Source organism: Ovis canadensis, chromosome 7 (genome assembly GCF_042477335.2).
Source record: "Ovis canadensis isolate MfBH-ARS-UI-01 breed Bighorn chromosome 7, ARS-UI_OviCan_v2, whole genome shotgun sequence".
In the NCBI taxonomy this organism is placed as follows: domain Eukaryota; kingdom Metazoa; phylum Chordata; class Mammalia; order Artiodactyla; family Bovidae; genus Ovis; species Ovis canadensis.
This window is the reverse complement of record NC_091251.1, coordinates 42,555,780-42,569,578: the sequence shown is the minus strand read 5'-3', so window position 1 is coordinate 42,569,578 and position 13,799 is coordinate 42,555,780. Positions and strand designations below refer to the sequence as shown.

The 13,799-nt window shown below is 38.8% G+C and overlaps 1 long non-coding RNA gene across 1 annotated transcript in view; it reads left to right on the top strand.

Annotated features, from left to right (window-relative positions):
* The window catches only part of LOC138443486 (uncharacterized), a 507,027-nt gene that overhangs the window by 49,368 nt on the left and 443,860 nt on the right, over positions 1-13,799 (top strand). The gene's annotated exons all lie outside the window — the stretch shown is intronic.

The following is a 13,799-nucleotide window of genomic DNA, read 5'->3' as shown; positions in this document are numbered from 1 at the left end:
AATTAAGAAAAAGAAAAAAAATATATATTAATACTTGCCAAGTATTTTAGCTTTTCTAAATAGGCAAAGAAATACAGCTGGGGCACTGGCTATCTAGAGGGAATATGATTAAGGATAAGACAACTTCCTTTGATATTTTATGGCTCACTGACTTCTTAGAAATTTTAATGAAATCTACGGTACCTTTCTTGTAGCTTCCCAGTGGCTTAGCAGTAAAGAATCTGCCTGCCAGTGCAGGAGACATGAGTTTGACCCTTGAGTTGAGAAGATCTCCTGGAGAAGGAAATGTCAACCCACACTAATTTTCTTGCCTGGGAAATCCCAAGGACAAGGAATCCTGTTCATGGTGGGCTATAGTCCTTGGAGTCTCAGAGAGCTGGACATGACTTAGCGACTAAACAACAACTATGGTACATTTCTTGGAAAAATGTAAATACATGACCTCCATTTGTATATAATATCCTTTCTCAGAGAGTTTATAGAATCCATGAAGTCCATTCCTTCCAAGGTTAAGAACCTGTTCTTTAAAATATTGTGGCTTTCTTGTCTGGACTTTCACTAATACAACCAACTTGAACTTCGATTTCTGAAGAGACTTCAAGAGGAGTGGCGGGGGGTGGGGGATGGATAAAAAGGGGGGAAAAGGTAACTGTGAAGTAATGGATGCTAATTAGCTTGAATATGTTGATCCTTTCACAACGTATATTTATATGAAATCATCATTTTCCCAACCAGATTTATGAGTGAAATTCGAAGTAGGTATGAAAGAGCAAGAGGAGTACCCAGTAGTATTTACTGCTGTGTCATAAAGGCTGGTGGGGTTACATGTACAGAGAATCTGGCAGGAGATTCCAGAGGTACAGGAACAGGTCTTGAGAACCTGAGTACTGAAGTACTGGGCAATGGATCTAGAAGATGATTGGTCAAGTGGAGAAGGTGGGGAATAACTAAGTAATAGGCACTGTAGCTGACTTGATCTTGAACCTTGGTCTTTGGAGGTAGTCAATTTCATGCATTTTCACTAGTATCGGGACAAAAGGCAAGCTAGATTGCGCTCACAAGTGGGAACAAGCCTGCAATCTGGTACAGGCAGAAAAGCAGTGGTAATATAGGCCCCAAAGCATGGTAAACTTTTTAGAAAATCACATGTATTTCTCTATGTAGTCTATATGTATGTGCTATGCTTTGTCACTCATTCGTGACAGTTCTTTGCAACCTCATGGAGTAGAGGTTGCCCTCCAGAGTAGCCCTCCAGGCTCCTCTGTCCATGGGATCCTTCAGGCAAAAATACTAGAATGGGTTGCCATGCCCTCCTCCAGGGGATCTTCCCAACCCAGGGATCAAACCCAGGTCTCCTGCATTGCAGATAGATTCTTTACCATCTGAGCCACCAGGGAGGCCCTGGTAGACAGAGGTACCAAGAGATGGACAGGAGGAACCAAAATACATCTATATTAGCAGGCAAATTCTAGCACAATCTAAAGTCACTCTGTGGAAGTCTTCCAGATCACTCCTCTCTCCCTAATCAAAATCTTTAGTAATGTGATTGAGAAAGATTAGTTTGAATCCTGGTAAAATTTCTGATGACCTTTAATGATCTTCATCTTTGCAGAAGATTTTCTGTGAATTCCTCAGAAGTTTCTTCAGGGATTCATGTTCTCGACTCCAAGACTTTGTGGCTGTCCTTTGATCTTGTTCCTGCATCAACCCAAATGTGGAACTTTATCCATTTTTTATTTTAACTTCACATGGACATGCTTAAGCATGCACACTCAAATATTCATAAAAGTCCACATGTCAAACAAGGCTCTGTGGTAGAGAGTTAACTTTACTGATGGTTTGGGGATATGAAGGTTTAATATATTTTAGCTATTCAGTTGAAAGCAAAATGTTCAAAGGTCTGTATGATAGAGACAAATGAGCACTGAATCTAGCCATTTTGCTCCATAAACCAAGCCACAGACTAGGAAATGGGCTTGTGCTTGCCCACAGGAAGGGTCACCTTTTAAAACTCATACAAAGACAATGCACCATCTACTTACCAACACTATTACTGAGCTTATCTAGAAGTAGTATCTTTCCTGACTTTATTAAGGCTTCATATAAGCTACAGGGCTTCCCAGGTTGTAAAGAATCTGCCTGCCAATGCAGGAGATGCAAGAGACACAGGCTTGATCCCTAGGTCAAGAAGCTCTCCCAGAGAAGGAAATGGCAACCACTCCAGTATTCTTGCCTGGAAAATTCCATGGACAGAGAAGCCTGGTGGGCAGGAAAGCTACAGTCCATGAGGTCAAAAAGTGTCAGACACAACTGAACATGCATGCAGGCAGATAACAAGTAGCGGCTCTGCCTGTGATAGAGTCTTTAGGCCATTCTGCCAAACTGCTCAGCCATCCTTGTGAAGAGTCCCAGAGGCAGAGTGCCTGGATTTGAGTCCTGTGTCTGTCACCTACGGGGCTTCCCTAGTGACTCAGAGGTAAAGAATCTGCCAGCCATGCAGGAGACCCAGGTTCTATCCTTGGGTCAAGAAGATCCATCCCCTGGAGAAGGGAATGGCTACCCACTCCAGTATTCTTGCTTGGAGAATTCCATGGACAAAGGAGCCTGGTGGGGTTGCGAAGAGTCAGATACAACCAAGTGTCTAACACTTTCTGCCACATACTTGTTGTGTGATGATGGGCAAATTATTTAAACTATCTGTATCTTATTTTCCTCATTTGTAAAATAGGAATAATACAGGTCCTACTTACTTTATAGGTTCATTATAAGGGCTAAATGACGCATAAGCATGTAAAATGCTTGAAACATTGTCTAGCACATAGTGCTAAAATAAATGTTCATCACTAATATTCTCCTAAGCATGTCATTTTATGCAATGAATGATAATATTTTATTCACATAGTAAAATTTCTGGTAGTTTCATGTTATTGACAGAATAAAGTTCCCACACCTCAACCTGACATTTAAAGTCCACTCACCACATCCATTAAGTGTACCCTCTTTGACATATGATAAAGCCTTCACTTTAGCCACAGTGGTTTGCTCATAGACAGCCCTATCTTCCTGTGTTCATCCACAACTCTAAGCCCCGTCTCATGTTGCTGAACACACCCAATAGTACAATTCAAAGGTTCATTCATCTCAGAAGACACTTGATAGATGCATATGAAGGTCAAAGAAACTCACTCCTCAGTGGTGAGTGAAAAAATGAAGGAATAAGAGGGAAAGCCACAACTTCTTTAACTGGTAGTAAATGAGAATTTAAATAAAAGATTTTTATTGGGACATTTATCACCCTTGAATACAATACATAGTATGTCTGCTTGTAATTGAAACTACCTGGCAGATACCATATCCAGTTCCCTTTTCCAAACACTTTTCACCTAAAGTATCAATGTCTTTCCCAGAGATACATGATGAAAATGAAGATTAAATGAGGATTAAAGCATCTAAAACATAAGATGTTACAAAGAGTGACATTTTAGGCTTTAACTGAGGTAGAGTGTATAATTTTTTTCCAAGTTGCCTTCAAATATCACCCTTTGGGCTGTTGCTTAATTTGTCAGAATATGAGTATAGTTTGAATGTTAATTAATGAAAGAAGAAAATGTAAAAGATAAAAGGGGAAGAGCACCCTGACCCCTTGTGTTTATTTTTCTGCTCGTCTTCACTGGTGGTGGTCACACTGCTACTTCCAACTATTTAATTGGTCTCTTTTCCATCCTTATGACCTAGTTCTTTCTGCTTTGTGACTATTACTTTGGTGTGAGAGAGAGGCTAAATGCCCTTGATTTCTTTCTTTAATTTTGGTGATTATTTCCACGCCCAGAGGAAAAAGATCATCAGAGAAGCAAACTTAAAAGCTGCTAACAATCTGACAAGGTAATCACGTGGAGATACAGCAATGGAGAAGTTTTTAGGTGCCCATGGGTAAATGAAATAGTTGGTTTAGCTGACCTTTTGCTTCTGAAGTTGGCATCCCAGCAAAATGTCACAGAACTAAGCAGAAGGTCTTTTTGTTCTGACGGGAGAGATGCAAAGCTATGCCACTCCTTGTAAAACACTGAGCTGGAGGGAGGAGATCTACTTTCCACTCTGAGCTCTCATTAGGTCTCTATGGGGCTCTGCATCTTAGTTTATCATCTATAAAATGAAGGGTTGGTCATTGAAATACCTGCTGAGCATCAGGCATGGTTTTAAGTGCTGGGGATTATAGCAATGAGCCAAACTGACAAGATTCCTTCTCTTGGGGTGCTGAAATAGGAAGCATGCAAGGAATGGAGGCAGTCAAAAAACTCATAAATTGATGCAAAAGAAGATTCCAGCTACTGATAGTGGCTGTGAAGAGAACGAAACTGAGTGGAGTGTTAGAACGTGACTGAGGGTGGATTGAGGGGGGGTCTCTCCATGGAGACTGGCATGTATGCTGTGTTTGAATGATGAGGATGAGTTATGATATAGGGAAGCAGGGTTCAGAGAGAAGTCACAGTTGGTGCAAAGAAAGACTTGAAGGCCAAAGTTAGGTTAGTGTCTTTGAGGGACTGATAAAGAGTGAAGAGAGAGTGGCAGAGAGATGGGATTAAAGAGATGCACGGGGGCCAAGGAAGGCCTTGTTGATACTGTAAGGTGTTTGAATTTATTCTTATCATATAAACCCATTGAAGTCTGTCCAATAGAAATATAATGCAAGACGCATGTAATTTTAAATTGTCTAGTAACCACTTTGAGTAAAAAGAAAAAGATAAATTAGATTCAATAATGTATTATTTAGCAGAATATATTAAAAAGACTATCATTTAAACATCTAGCCACTTAAAATTATTAAAGAAATATTTTACACTCTCTTTTTGGATTAAGTCTTTGAAATTCAGTGTGTATATTACATTTATAGTGCATCTCAGTTTGGATGCCAAATTTTCATTGCAGATAATTGATCTGCATTGAGATTTCACAAAATTTACAATTGAAATGGCAGATTCACATATCCAAGTTGTTCCAAACATACTTAAATGCTTTCCAATAATTGAATCAAGCACCAGTTTTAAAATTTAGAATAATTGAACTTAAATTAAAAATTCATTCTTCAGTTACCCTAGACACTGGTGATTAATAGATGCATGTGGCTAGTGGCTGCACTATTGTACAGCTCAGCATTGGAGAGTTTTAAGCAGGGAGTGACAAGACGTGATTTGCTTTGAAAGGATCACTGGTTGCTGTGTGAAGAACTGACTGTGGCAGAGAAAGCATAGGTATAGGGAACCGAGTACACAGAGGTCAGCAGACATTTTCTATGAAGGGCTCGATAGTAAAAGCTGGCCAGATAGTATAAATATTTTAGACTTTGTGGGCCACATAGTCTCTGTGAAAGCGTTGTATAACTGCCATTGTGACGTCAAAGCAGTCATGCTGCTGCTAAGTCGCTTCAGTCGTGTCCGACTCTGCGTGACCCCATAGATGGCAGCCCGCCAGGCTCCCCCATCCCTGGGATTCTCCAGGCAAGAACACTGGAGTGGGTTGCCATTTCCTTCTCCAATGCATGAAAGTGAAAAGTGAAAGTGAAGTCGCTCAGTCGTGTCTGACTCCTAGCGACCCCATGGACTGCAGCCTACCAGGGTCCTTGTCCATGGGATTTGTCAGGCAAGAGTATTAGAGTGGGGTGCCAGAAAGCAGTCATGGGCTCTACATAAAAGAAAGAGCATGACAGTGTTCCACTAAAACTTTATTGATGGACACCAGATTATGAATTTTATATAACTTCATGTCATGAGATGTTATCAGTCTTTTTATTTTTTATGATTATTTAAAGATGTGAAAACTATTCTTAGGTTGTAGGACATACAGAAAGAAGTGGCAAGTAGAATGTGAGTTGCAGTTTGTTGACCCTCAGCTCAGGGTTTTTGGCAGAATCCAGGTGAGAGGGGTTGGTGCTTAGAAGCTGAAGGGTGCAGCAGTGGGAGGAATATGGTTCCCATGGTACTGGGCTGGACTTTCTGATAGTTTGGATTTTGGGGAAAGGAGAGGGAAAAGTCTTAAGAATGAAGGCACCAGGCTTCATTTTGAGCCTGACCAGATGATTTCTAAACTTCTCTTTAGCTCCAACAACTTGTGACCTATGATTTTTAGGTGGAATCCGTTTTTGACCAGAGTTTGGAACGATATTCTTCCTCCTCCTTGAGTGGATGCATTCCAGTGTCTGGAAATTGTAAACCTGGGGATTTTCTGTGCTAAAGGAGTGTTATATATTTTAGCTCTTCACTGACAGCTCCATTAAGCCATTTTATAACTTTTAATTTTTGTGTTGTGGAATTTCATGGCTCTTAAGACACACTTTTGTATGCATCAGCAGTATGTAGAGCTATGATCCTGTTCAAATGCATTAAACTTGCTTTTTTTAAAAATAGGTTCTATGGGAATTCTCGGAGAAGGCAATGGCAACCCACTCCAGTACTCTTGCCTGGAAAATCCCGAGGATGAGGGAGCCTGGTGGGCTGCCGTCTATGGGGTCGCACAGAGTTGGACACAACTGAGCAACTTCACTTTCACTTTTCACTTTCATGCATTGGAGAAGGAAATGGCACCCCACTCCAGTGTTCTTGCCTGGAGAATCCCAGGGACGGGGGAGCCTGGTGGGCTGCCATCTATGGGGTCGCACAGAGTTGGACACGACTGAAATGACTTAGCAGCAGCAGCAGCAGCAGCATGGGAATTCTAGATCACCTAGGTCCTTCTTTCTTCTTTTTTCGTTTCATCCTATTATAGTTATCTCCTGGTGAGGAGAGGTTTCATGGATTAAAACAGCAATTGATTTTGTTTTTAACTTTTATTTGAATGTATCCTTTCTCCTCAAACACATTATGCATCTCCAAAGAAACTCATAAATTATAAACTAAGCAAAAGTTAAAATTAGATCTGAGTGTGGTATAATGCCCAAAGGAAACTATTTGAAAAGGTAACAAGCTGTCAAAAAACAATTTGTATGGTTAAAAGCCACACCGTTAGATGCTGTTAATGGAGTATCTGAAATGATTATTTAGGCATTGGTTGCTTATTATGTCTCTGTGGCAACTAATCAGTTTCTTTGGAAGCCTGAGAGACTCAAAATTCGGCACCTATAATACCAGGGAAGTGTGTAGTAGAATGTGTTTTTCCACATCAAACAAACCGTACCTCTTGTTTCTTCAGATTTTAATAATTCTCCACCCCTCCCAAATTGTCATTGGTGCTGATTGCAAGAATAAAGACTAGTTCCTTCAGTGAAAGGATCCTAAAGTCAATCATGTGGATAAAATTACTGAGCCATCCAGCCAGCTGGTCTCTATTTGGCTCCACTTTGGTTCATTAGTTTATGGGGTGAATTCACTCCATATTTAAGGAAAGCAAAAACGGCATCAAAACTAGTTTGTAATTAATTGCAGCTTTTTAGAAAGGAATGCATTGGCAAATGGAGAATATGCACTGTCAGATCCTGATTTCTGATTATGTTATGAATCTGTTTGAAATGTAGCTTTCTTTTGTGTTTATGTTAACGCTGGGTACAGGTTAGGCACTTTTTCAGACCCTTACCACTATAATCTGTGTTTTAGGAGTTTCTCTGCACAACTTCAAAAACTTTAAAATAACACATTATTGGTTAGTTGGAGCCTGTACATTTCCAAACAATGTTAAGAGTCATTTGGTTGCCAGGCCATATAATCTTGGCGCCTGTCTCATTGTATTGTCATTGAGGTGATTAGATCGGCTTGTGCCACTGTAAGCTGACATTGAAATGACTATACATCACAAAAACATCGTGGTTTCCATGCTTTGTTAGTGGCAAAATGGCTAATGTTAATTACTCAGGCATTTAATGGACCCAGAAATAACACATACATGATCCTCTTGATTTGGAAACCTTTTATAAAAGGACATAAAAGCAGTCAAGCAACTCTGGAGCTGTGCCTCTGTACTTCTAACTCCTTGTAATAATGGCCAAAGTATGTGCAAAAGACACAGATGCTTTTAAACAAAGGGAACCCAGTAGGACGGAGCGCTAATATTTAATGCTACCTCTCATAAACACAGAAAGGAAAAATCTGTTGGAATGAAGAAGCCAAATGTCATAAATATGCCTCCCCATGTCGAAGACTGGAATTAGTTCTCATAGAGCACAACAGGCAAAGGCAAAACAGAACTTCACTTGGCTGCTTATGGTGGAAACAATCCACTCCAGACTAAGTCGAGCCGCTGACAAGAGCATTGCTTTGGAAGTGATGGATATTCAGGACGTAAGCCTGATGCGCATCAAGAGCATGAACTCAGAATGTGTTTGGGGAGATGCCCAACCATGCAAATCTCTGCCAGATGTCATGAGACCCAAGGACTACAGAATTCACCAGGATCCTTATACCTCCTTTGGAGCATCTCATCCCCTTTATCTCTCCAAATCCTACTCCATCTGAACTTGTGAAAAACAACCCATAAATTGAAAGTTGAAGAAAAAGTCAGTAACTTGGAAGCAAGCACTAGGAAAATGAATTTGTTATAAGTGAGTTTTCAATTCCTTTTTCTGAGATCAGGAGACTGAGGTCTAGAAAAATGAAAATGGTGAAGTAACTTGCTCAAATTATGTATTTACTTGGTTGGTTGGGGTTAACAGCAGAACATTTTACAAAATGCCTTTAATGAGTTTTAACTAACCCTCAAAAAAATTTTACCAACTAATTAGGAAAGGTATTATCTTCAAAATATTACAGGTAAAAGAACCAAAATTCAAAATATTACAGGTAAAAGAACTAAAATTCCAAGAGGTAAAATGATTTGCCCAAGACCATATAGCTAGGAAGTCATGATTCTTTAGAATTAGCTCTTTTTGACTCTCTGAACTTTCCATCACTCCAAATTGTCTCCAGATTTAAGTTCCTTTTTCTTCCCCTATAGAAACCAAACGTAATGGAAAGCTGAAATAAAGAAAAAAATGAAGAAAGAGGAATGAAATAAAAAAAGGAAACAGTACAATTACCTTTGTGTCTGATTCCTCAGATGATAGTTTTCTCAATTAGAGTTGATATACTGAATCCCACCTGAACAGACCGATGGAGGAGAAAAACCTAGGATTTTGGCAACAAGACTTCATAGAGGGGCTACTGTTTATACTTTTAGAACTTATTTTTCTTCTCTTCCGTTTCCTCAAAATTTCCCCTCAAAATTAATGGAGGCTTAAATAAAGTAAAAAATGAATTGTTGCTTTTAAAAAATGACGTAGATCCCTTAGAAATGTATCATGTCAGAATGCAATTTTAATGGCTGAAGTTATATAAATGACACATAATAAAACATTATAATTACCTGTATTTACATATGTGGTCTAAGAATTACTTTAATTGGGAGCAGGATTAACAATTTTAATCACTTTATGAAATATTCATGAGCATTCATAAATCCCACAAGGTATTTCTTTAAAGAATTAATGATATTTAATGTCTTTCCACAGAATTTAAGGGCAGAAAAACCTGATTAGGTAGGTCAGTATAAGTTTTCTGAAGTTACTGTCATTCCCCCAAAGAAATGGCTACTACGCATTGCTTTTAACTGTCAGATCTGTCTGTTGTTACACATGTGATTTTTTTTTTTTTGCTTTTAATAATGAACCAGATTCTCCCATCATAGTCTATTGGACATGACAACAACAGTAACAAGAATATCTTTACAGATGGACAGCACTGATACTTTCAAAACGTTCATTCTGATATCAAGGGCAGGAAATGCACTGGTTGTTTTTCCAGAGCCACAGTGTAGGCCACTCTGAGCTCCAGGTGGAGGGACTATGTAGACTCTTAGGGCAGAGAGTTGTTGTGGGGAGGGAGGTGGGAGGGGGGGTCATGTTTGGGAACGCGTGTAAGAATTAAAGATTTTAAAATTAAAAAAAAAATAAAATAAAATGATAAAATGAAAAAAAAAAGATTTGAAACTACTTCTCTCTGTAGTGGAAGAATCAAGATGAAATAGTTGGAGTTAGAAACTTGCATGATGAGCATGCACCACATGTATGCATCTGCGCTGAAGGATCTTCTTAAGTCTTAATCCACCTGCCCAACCCCTACAACTTCTCTGGTACCCAGCAAGGAGATACTGATTGCATTGAGGACTAAAGTAAAATAAATGAGATAATTAAATTTTAACATGTTGTCAAGGAGGTAGTACTGACAAAATGGGGAGAGGTAATAGATAGAAAGGGAATCTTAAGGATGGAGTAAAAGAAATGGTGAGAATGATTGAATGTATCCAATTAGGTACACAGGGTGCTCAACAAATATCAACTGTTATTATCCCTTTGAGCATATTTATAGACCTACTCAATGAAAGGTATTTGGTTCTGCTTTCGGAAACTTTGACAGTTCTATTTTTGGAAGTATTGTTGCTTTGGATAATCTAGACCAGTGTTGCTAGGCTAATAGGAATTGGTTACTTAGAATCCTGTTACTCCTGAGTGAGCTGGGAAATTGGATTCCCAAGTATATAAAGTAGAGGACAAGAACTTGGACTAATAAGGACAGATACTTAATGAAACACTAGAGTGGTTGTTGTTGTTCAGTTGCTCAGTCATGTCCGACTCTGTGACCCCATGGGCTGCAGCACACCAGGCTTCCCTGTCCTTCACCATCTCCCAGAGCTTGCTCAAATTCATGTCCATTGAGTTGGTGATGCCATCCAACCATCTTGTCCTCTGTCATCCCCTTCTCCTCCTGCCTCTAATCTTTCCCAGCATCAGGGTCTTTTCCAATGAATCAGCTCTTTGCATCAGGTGGCCAAAGTATCGGAGTTGCAGCTTCAGCATCAGTCCTTCTAATGAATATTCAGGACTGATTTCCTTTAGGATTGACTGGTTTGATCTCTTTGCTGTGCAAGGGACTCTCAAGAGTCTTCTCCAACACCATAGTTCAAAGGTGTCAATTTGACGCTCAGCGTTCTTTATGGTCCAACTCTCACATCCATACACGACTACTGGAAAAACCAAAGCTTTGACTAGATGGGCTTTTGTTGGCAAAGTAATGCCTCTGCTTTTTAATACACTGTCTAGGTTTGTTGTAGCTTTTCTTCCAAGGAGCAAGTGTTTTTCAATTTCATGGCTGCAGTCACCATCTGCAGTGATTTTGGAGCCCAAGAAAATAATTCTATCACTCTTTGTATTGTTCCCCCATCTATTTGCCTTGAAGTGATGGGACCAGATGCCATGATCTTAGTATTCTGAGTGTTGAGTTTTAAGCCAGCTTTTCCACTCTCCTCTTTCACCTCATCAGGAGGTCAAGTAGGGACCACTAAGAGGAGATATTTAATGAAACACCTGAGTGAACAGGGCTATTATTGGCTATTAGTGGTAAAGAATCTGCCTGCTAATGCAGGAGCTGCAGGAGCTGCAGGTTTTATCCCTGTGTCAGGAAGATCTCCTGGAGGAGGAAATGGCAACCTACTCCAGTATTCTTGTCTGGAAAATTTGATGAACAGAGGAGGCTGGCAAGCTGCAGTCCATGGGGTTGGAAAGAGCTGGATATGATTGAGCAAATGAACATTCATGTGCTATTACCTTTATGGTGGACAGAGACACTTTTTCTTGCTGCAGAGTTGGGAAATATGTAAACAGATACATTCTTGGGGAAACTTGTATGATTTATCCCAATTTCTTGCTGTCATGACCTTCAAAGTGCAAGTAAAAGATACATAAATCTATAAATCTTTGTGCATATATAAACATATAAAATATTACTGATTTTGAATTTTTAAAACCATGTTAGATGACTTTATCAAAGACTTAAAAATTAAAATTAGTGATTGCTTTCTGAAGAATATATAGGACATTTGGAAACTAGCAAAATATGAAAAAGTAATATGAAAAATTATCCAGAATTTCTCCCATTGAGAAAAAGGTCACTATTAATTTTATTGTGTTTTTCTGTTATGCTTTTTATGCACTAAAATACATTAAATTTTATAAAAAAGCTAAAATTGTATCTAGACTGTTGACTGAAATCCAACCCAGTTAGGTTTAGAATGGAAAGGATAGATCTCTTTTCATATTGCAAGTTAAAAAACAAAAACAAAAACAAAAACTTTGAACTGGTTCCATTTTTGGTTATTTGGATAGTTACCATTATAAATGTTAAGTATTTTGTCAATTTCTTTCTATCTTTATCACCTTTAAAAATGCCTGATGACTCATCAGTACATTTTACCTCTATGCTTGCTTTCTGGTAATTTGTGCTGTAATATTATATTTATAGCTTTATTTTGTGATTTACTAACTTCAAGCATTGTCTAAGGAGATGAGATTTTGTAGATTTTTTGGCTATATTGTTACTTTTACCTTTGTAAGGTTTATAATGTTTATCTTTTATTGTATGAAATGAAAGTGAAAGTGTTAGTTGCTCAATTGTGTGCGACTCTCTGTGACCCCACAGGCTTTAGCCTCTGTTCATGGAATTCTCCAGGCAAGAATACTGGAATGAGTTGCCATTCCTTTCTCAGGGGATCTTTCTGACCCAGGGATCACACCTGGGTCTCCTGCATTGCTGGCAGATTCTTTACCATCTGAGCTACCAGGGAAGCCCTTTCTATTTTACGGTTAACTGTTACTATGACTTCATGCTTTGTTTATAAGTTGAGACTAAAATTTTAGGATGAATAAAACAGCCTTTATAATATTATTATTATGCGAATATTACTCATTGTGAAAGCAAATGATATAAATAGACGCATAGAAGAAGAAATGCAGTGAGTGTCCAGTCATCAAACTCCTGTGAAGGAAAATGTTCTTAGCATAATTCAAGAATGGGTAGCAGAATCTCTTACAACACTTTGGAATTTTCTTCACTTCCTCTCATTCATACTCAGTTGCTTCTGTTTCTTTATGTCTTGGGTCATCAGTTTGCATTCTCTTTCATTTTCCTGGGATATCCTTCTCTGTCTATAGTTTTTATGGGAGTGGCTTGGGCAGTAAGTTTTCCTAGTCGTTGCCAGAGTTACAGTTATATTTTGGTTTGTTTTGCTTTTATACTTGAGAATAAAATTATGGGTTCATTTCTTCTCAGACCATTAGAAGAATTGCTTCATTATTTTACAGCATTCAAAGAGAATTTGAACTATCATACTTTCATGCTAATCTTTTTTTTTTTAAGTCTCTTGGGTTCATAGAATTTTCTCTCTTTCTAAAACGCTACTTCCTTTACCCTTTTGCTCTTCTCTGCCTCTCAGTTTCCTGCTAGGTAGATGTCAGAAAGTCGTATCTTTTAATATTTACTTTTTTTGGTTTTCCTCTTAGTTCTAGAAAATTCTCTCAACTCTGTATTCCTGATCACCCGTTTGGTTATTGCATCATTTTTTTCTCCTTTAGTTTATAGAACAAAGTTAGTTTTGTCATTCATATTTCTGATATAGTTTTACGGTCGAGAACAATTTAATTGCTTTTCTTGGGCTTCCCAGGTGGCGCTAGTGGTAATGAACCCATCTGCCAGTGCAGGAGACACAAGGGACACGAGTTCAATCCCTGGGTCAGGAAATCCCCTGGAGGAGGAAATGGCAACTCATTCCAGTATTCTTGCCTGAAGAATTCCATGGACAGAGGAGCCTGGCAGGTTATAGTCCGTAGGGTTGCAAAGAGTTGGACATGACTGAAGTGACTTAGCATGCAGCACGTGCATTGTGGCCTGTCCTGGTTTTATTGATATATTCACTTATTTAGTGTCTTTGAAGAAAGTAATTAGAATTAAAAAAAAATTATTTCCCAGTTTGTACAAAGGTCACATGTTTTGTTGTTTATTTTCATCCTT